Consider the following 8,094-nt stretch of genomic DNA (forward strand, 5'->3'; position numbering starts at 1 on the left):
TGGAAGCCTAATCTTTGGAAAACTGAAACTCATGGCACAAATAAATGAAACTGTAAAACAATCCTAAGGGAAATGCATAAAGGATACAACACCATCATCGTTGGCAACCTACAATACAAAACACAAAAACTTGATCTATGAACAACTCGACCATAAACAAAATATACTTTTCCACAAATAGATAACAAATAACCTACCTGTATTATAACTGATGTTGTAGTATTTGGATTAACAGTCAAAATACAAATACTCTGCAGGGTTCTCTTCAATATCATTTCATATTCCTTTTCTAGTTTCCCTAAACACCAATGTATATATTTTAGAAATTTCCCAGTTTACCAAACTTCAAATGCAAGAATAATTAAAAGGGGTGTTAAGAAATCACCTATTTGTCCGATTTTAGGCTTCCAAATAACTTCAATGCAAGCTTTCTCGGGGTTTTCATTCTTTTCTAGTTCCAGCTTTCGGCCCATAAACAACAGTTTTCCCGTCGGTGAAATTGAAAATGGAAAATTAGGGAAAGATGAAACAAGAAAAGAAGGTCAAGGAAGTTGAAAAGGGAGAAGAAGAAACGATACATACCTGAGAAGACGACCGCCCGCCTCTCCTGTGAGAAGGATTCCAAACAGTAGATCGATTTTCCGGTGTGGAGCAAGGGACGGGAGAAAGAAATTACCGTGTTCTCTGTGTGGAGCAAGGGACGCGAGAAATTTGGAAAATGACTTACCCTTTTCCAAACGGTAAGTCGAAATACCGTGTTTTACTCTCAGTTTTTCATTGACCGGATTTCATTTTCCATTGACCTGAGTGTTTTACGCGAACCAAACACTTGAAAACGGGGAAAATATTTTTCGTAAATTGTTTTTCCCGTTCCAAACATACCCTTAGAGGGAATAGACAAATTTGGGAAGTTGGGGCCAATGATAGTGTCCAACAAGATATTTTAAGTTAATTAGGCTCATGCTCCTCCAACAATCATCATTTTTCCACTTGTATTTGATTTTTGATTTCTTTTATTTTAGTCATGGTTTAATTATAAATATCTTCTTGAATTTTCAATTTGATGTAATTTAATCATGTATACATTCTAATTACTTTTAATTATATATATATATATATATATATATATTATAGAAATACTATGCATAAACTATATAAAATAATAAAGTATATAGTTTATAGAAACCTTAAACTATGAACCCTAAACCCTTAACCCTAATCCCTAAACTATGTATGTAACTTATAGTACATGTATGCATAAACTATGTATAATATATATAAAATATATATATATATACTATATAAAGTAAATTACTTATATAGTTTATAGAAACACTATGCATAAACTATATAAAGTAATAAAATATATAGTTTATAAAAAAAACCCTAAACCCTAAACCCTGAACTTTAAACCCTAAACTTTAAACCTTAAACCCTAAACCTTAAACTATATACGTATAGACACAGTTGATAATTCATATATAGTTTATATAAACAATAGTTTATATAAATTATATATGTAACATTAACCTAGTCTATAAAACAATAGTTAATATATATAACCTATAGTATATGTACATGAAACTATATGTAACTTATAGCACAGTATGTATAAATATGTATAGTATATAAATATATATATATAACCTATAGTATATGTATATATACAATCTATTTATATGTTATATAAACAATATATGTAACCTATAGTTTATAAAAAATAGTTTATATTAGTATACTATATAGTTTATACTTTATAACCTATAGTATATAATTTATAAATTATAGTTTATATTAATGTACTATATAATTTATATTAATGTTAATTATATTAACTATAATTTATATTAATATTAATTACAAATTATAAACTATATTATATTAATATGAGTTAATATTAATATTAATTCTATTTCACTATTTACAAATCATATTACATAGCAATTTGTCGTTACAGACAAATACCTCAAACTGCATGCAATGGAATAAGGAAAAAAAGGAACCATTAATACCAATCCTCGTCATCATCGACCAAGTACACCAATCCCCTACAGATGTCATACCTACAGATGTCATACACTTGACCCATTTTTCCACGTGTAGGCTGATGTTAGCTTTTGGAAATGGTAAGTTTTTTTGGCGGGAATGGATAGGCGATGGGCTCTACGTCATCTCATTGGCGCGAAAACAAAGCTACCTCTCTTTTGTCCACTCATCTTTTATCGCGTGTCCAACTTGGCCTCTAGCCGGACCCCATGCCCTTTCCTTTTTCTAGTTTTTTTTCATTTTAGTCAACACACATGCATGCATGTATGTATGTATGATGCATCCGAGTATTTATAACTATCGACATAATAACCATTGTCATGCGGTGTCAAGTGTGTGTCATCCGAGTATTTTATTAATTTTATTAAATAATTTTATATAATATTTCTATTTATTAATATAATTATCATAATAAATATTTTATTATAACATTTAAAAAATAATCATATTAACATTTTAATTACATCATAAGCTAAAAAAACTCATAATTTTATTAAAATCTTATAATTTTTGTTCATGGTAATATATAAGTCAGGTAAATATCAGATCAGATCGTTAACAAGTCAGATCATTTACAGGTCAGGTTAAAAACAGATCAGGTTAAAAACATGTCATGTTAAAAACATGTAAGGTTGAAAACAGGTCGGGTAATACCAATTATTTATCAGGTTAATCTCGGGTTCGGATTCATATCAGTCGGATGTAGTTTGGGTTCGGGTATCATATTTTCGGTTCAATTCGGGTTTAGGTCGTTCTCAAGTCGGATACAGGTCGGGTTCAGATCCACAATTTCCAGGTTCAAATCGGGTTAAAGTCAACACTAGTTCCGACTAGTATCGATTTCAGATCACCACAATTTAAGTTAAAAACAATTTTAACTCAAATCGATTTTAGTCAACTTTACAAGTCTGGTCAACTTTTTACACCCCTTCAGATATGGTACATCGTCCCATGTGATATGTACCGGCTCCTGCATAGATATTTGACAAGAGAGCATAAACCCCACGACTTTCATGCTCCAACTCGAGAAACCGCTCGGCCACTGACTCACCTAACTCAACGCATTTATGAACCCTACAAGGTCCAAGCAAATAACCCCAGATTGCACCATCTGCTTTCATTTCCATTGTTTGAATGATGAAAGAAGAGTTTGTTCTTTCTAGAGGTATTAAGTTCTAACAATTATATTTACATAGTGTATGTTATCAATAATTGTTATACATAATAAGATGAATACTGAAATATTCATATTTCACTTTAATTTTTTCTTTTTAAATTGATTTTATACAAAATTCACTCAAAATTAATGAAAATCTATCGAAAAGTTGACGGTCCAATATTCTAATCTCTGACGATTATTTTCGAGAGGCTATTCTACTGGTACATTGTTTGTATTCTTAAAATTTAAAATAATGTTTCACTATTCGTATTTTTGACCAAATAACCCCAAGGCCCCCAAAATGATAAATTTTTATGTCTAATTTTATGACTTTTAAAGAAGTTTTGAGAACATCCAATCCAATAAAATAATAGTAGATGATGAAACAAATATATCGGTGTATAGAACAACAGTAATATACATCAGAAATTGATAATGTTTAAAGGCTGATGACATGGCATAAATGATGTAGAACCTACCTTTTGGAGCTCATGTCTTCAACAGAATCTCTTGAGGCTTTAGCTACACTGCTCTTGAAAAACGAATGTACTAGGAGAAAAATTACTAATATAGAAGTGGACTAAGTGCATCCTTCCTTCCATAACAACAACCAAAAACCATTGGTGCTTGAGGAGGCTATTGTTAGTTTTTCAATTAGTTTTTATTCTTCTTCCATAATAAAAATATATATAGGATTTAGTATACAAAAGGTGCTCAATATATGTCTGTTTTTCTAATTTAGTACCCAACGTTTATTTTATTTTAGTTTGGCGTCTAACGTTTCGTTTTGTTACTCGTTTAGGTCATAACCTGATAATTTTAAAAATTTTATTTAAAATTAAAAAATTAAAATTATATATATATTTTCCAAAAGAAAACACAAATTTTGAAATAAACCCAAAATTTTAAAAACCTTTATTTCAATCCCTAAACCCATGCCGACCGCCACCTTTTGCCATCGACAAAGCTCCACCCGAACCCCTCCCCTCGACGACCAAAACCCCCATAAAATCGTGACCGGTCGATGGTCGATCGATGACAAATCAAAAGTGTTATACCCCGCGAACGCTATGATGAAAATTGCGATCCCACGCGATTCCAATGACCGATCGACCGTCGATCAGTCATGATTTCATGGGAGTTTTGGTCACCGAGGGAAGGGGAGGTCGGGTGGTGCTTTATCGATGGGAAAAGGTGGTGGTCGGCATGGGTTTAGGGGTTGAAATGAAGTTTTCAAAGTTTTAGATTTATTTCAAAATTTGTGTTTTCTTTATATATATATATTAATTTTTTTAATTTTAAATAAAAAATTTTAAATTATCAGGTTGTGACATGTATCACTTAACGTCCAAATTTAGCAGTCCGTCACGACTTGACTCATTTTGAGTAACTGAATGAAACATTAGGCACCAAACTGAAACGAAATAAACGTTAGACGCTAAACTGAAAAAAATAACATAGATTGGGCACCTTTTGTATACTTAAACAAAAAATATAAATATAAATTTAATACTAAAATTAAACATTCCAATATTTAGTGATCAAATCAAGGGTAAATTATAAGTTTAGTACATTAACTATAACTTTTGTTCTATTTTAGTCATTTAACTATTTTTTATTTTAAAATCATATCTAATATTAGGATTTGGTTTCATTTTGATCACCAATCATTAAAAATTTAATGGCGATGTTGATGTGTCACCGTAAGATAATATCATGCCATTATTGAAAAAATCTTTAAAATATCACGTCAATAGTTCTGTTAATTTTTTAAAGTAGAGTAACCAAAATAAAATTAAAATGTAACGTTATACATAACTCTGAAAAGAAATAGTTGAATGAGTTAAATAGTATAAAAGTGATATTGAACGTGTAGTTTACCCTAAAATCATTACACAACTTAAAATTTTAACATATTTCTAAAAGATGGGTAAAGTAATCTCCAAACTCACCCAACTTTTAAAATTTGTAATCATCGAACTTTTAGTTGGTTTTTTAGTAAGGTACTTGCAAGCATGGTTTTCAGAACCAGACCGGTTAGCGAACCGTCCATGCTACCGATTTATTGGTTTAACCGGTCGAATCGGTTCAACCGGTCGGAAGAACCGGACGACGTCATAATTATTTAAAAAATTAAATAAAAATACCAAAAATATTTAATAAAAAATATTTTTTTATATCACAAGTCATATTCAAAGCAAGTCATAACATATATAAGTTAAAAACCATAAAATCAAGTGAAACAAAATGATTCAAATTAGCTACAACATAATATTTAAGGTAAAACATATTAAATAATAATATATATATACTATAATTAAAAATAAATTTGAGGCTAAAAAAATCATAACAAATTGATATTGTTTGGTTTAATTTTTTTAAAACAATCCCACATGGCTAAGAAACATAGAAGATCATCCCAAAAGTCTAAAGAGAAAATATGAGAACAAAACAATCCCACATTGCTAAGAAATATAGAAGAGCATCACAACTAACTTCTATAAATAATAGAGGTAATTTGGCATTTAAAATCATGGAGCCTTTTGGTGAGCATTGAGTGAACTATTCTTTCACTTCAATCAAGCTCGAATTTTAGGCTTCAATTGAGCTTCTAATTTTTTTTTAGTTCAAGCCTTTTTGAGTTCAAGTTTTAATATTATATTTCGAGTTGAACTTGATAATTTTTAACTTGTGAGTTTGAGTGGAGTTGAGCTTACTTTTAAAGTTTTCAAGTTCGAGTTGAGCTCAGCAATACTCGAGTTCGACTTGGCTCGTTTAACAAACGACGTTTGGTTTAATTTTTTTAAAAAAAAAACAAAATTTCCGGTTTTTTCCGGTTTTCAGCCGGCCCGGTTCGAACGGTTCAGCGGTTCTGACCGGTTCACTAATAGCGGTTTAACCGATTTAGATTAAACCGGATTAAACAACGGTTCTCGATTGAACCGGTTAAACCGACTGGTCCGATCCGGTTTTCAAAACAATGCTTGCAAATTACCTCCCTGCAAGTTTTTGCTGACGCGAAACTCACGTTAACTTCTTCTTCTTCTTCTTCTTTAATTTCTGAAATTCTTTTATAATCTGATAATATGAAAAGGCTAAAGCAATAATGGAAGGAACCTGAAGTCTAGATTGCTATATTCATTTTTTTGGTTAACTTCTTTCGGGTAAAATGCAAGCCATCTCTACTTGTAAAGAAGCAATTTAAGTTGCATCCCAATGAAAAAAGAAACAAATGAATAGAAATATTATCGCAAAGTGAGAAATTGAAGATTGAAATTAGTGAGAATTGCAGAGAAAATGTGATGGAGCATGGCCTAGCTTTTCCAGGAACTGTTCTTGCCGAGTCTTGATCTTTTTGGAGACAAGCTCAAGTAAAGAAGACGATGAAATTGCCCACGAATCGTTCGATCTATCGGAATTAAAGCACAAATCCATCACACCATTTAGGCTTCCCGGAACCGAGCTGAACCTGCGCTTGTTTGATCGGTTGTCTTCAACTCTTGTTCTTGTCGATTCCATCATCAACTTACAGGATTCATTCACTTTGTCCTCATTGAAACATTGGTATTTTAAATCCCAGTACAAAATTTCAGTTTGCCTAAAAGCTGCTTTTGGAATTTTAATTCAATATCTATAACTTGCAGCATTGTACCAGTGGCCATTACAGAAGGGATGAAGCACAAAAACCTGGAATGTGCCAATGAATTCAACACAATTCAAGATCAAATTCATGACTTTGTAAAAGAAAAAAAAAGGTTTTTTGTTTTTGGTGCTAACCCGAAATGACAGTAAAATTTGATCACATCTCGGAAGAAATTCCCAGCAACAATGACCCTTTAACCCAAGCCTCCTTGCAATGTACTCAAGAAATGAAATCGGGGTAAAAGGGTTCATCTTCTATTGAAGTGTAGAGAGTACCAAAATCTCCATTCTTTGAATAGTTTTGGCCTCGAACATATATTTGCTCTCCTCCACCTAAACAGATCGACAAAATCACAACTTTGGCAAGCCGAAATGAATAAAAAAAATCATCAAATTTTGGTCACAAACAAAACAAACCTCTAAGTTATTTTTGTGTGTGACAGAAGAAGGAAGAAGGCGAAGTAGAAGAATAATAAGAATAATAAGGGGGTTAACGGGAGTTAATTGACACATCATTAAAAGCTAACGGGAGATAATGGAATGGATTTTACTGAAAATGAACTAAAAGTTTAATGACTTTATTGCAAGTTTCGAAAGTTAGGTAACCAAAATACAATCTCCCTAAAATTTGGAAACTATTTATGTACTTTTTTGACCCTTATAATATTTAGGGTTTCTGTTTCTGAATTAGGTTCTTTTTGTCTAAGACGGCTAGGGTTTTCTTTTACCTTTGTGATCTGTTCCCCCCCTCTCTCTCTCTATATATATATTTGTATACTGCATTCTTGCTTTTCCATTTTTCATGGTGCACTGCCTCTATCTATACCCAACTTCCACCATTTACATACATTTTCCCCATTTCTTCTATTCAATTCCCGTACTTCGAACTTCAAGATTTCTCTATCAACTCGTTTTTCATTCAATTATCATCCGTGGTACCTTGTTAGTCTTAGCTGAGCATTGATCATTCATTATCTACATTCTCAAGTTTTTCAATTTGGATTCGTTTGATACTGGTAAGCTTTTGCTGTTTACCATTCTTTTCCTTCCAGATACTCATTTTTTTATTCTTTTTTAATCGGATTGTTATATTCACTGAAATCCAATCTGGTATATTAATTCTGTTAGAAAAAATTTTGGATCTTGGTACAATTATTACGTTGATAATTTGATTGTTATCCGTTTGGGATTTTGTTTGCCTTGCATCTTTATTAGGTTTAATAATCAGTTGCTTTGATCCGAATTCG

General features: G+C 31.5%; 1 long non-coding RNA gene across 1 annotated transcript; it reads right to left on the minus strand.

The window, feature by feature from the left end:
• LOC120197525 lies at positions 1 to 472 on the minus strand. The gene is made up of 3 exons (XR_005523276.1): positions 386 to 472; positions 198 to 298; positions 1 to 108 (listed from the first exon to the last, which is right to left on the minus strand). It is a non-coding gene; the product is annotated as an uncharacterized LOC120197525 (long non-coding RNA).
• Positions 473 to 8,094: the final 7,622 nt, after the last annotated feature.

Source organism: Hibiscus syriacus, unplaced genomic scaffold (genome assembly GCF_006381635.1).
Source record: "Hibiscus syriacus cultivar Baekdansim isolate YM2019G1 unplaced genomic scaffold, ASM638163v2 tig00117048_pilon, whole genome shotgun sequence".
Classification (NCBI taxonomy): domain Eukaryota; kingdom Viridiplantae; phylum Streptophyta; class Magnoliopsida; order Malvales; family Malvaceae; genus Hibiscus; species Hibiscus syriacus.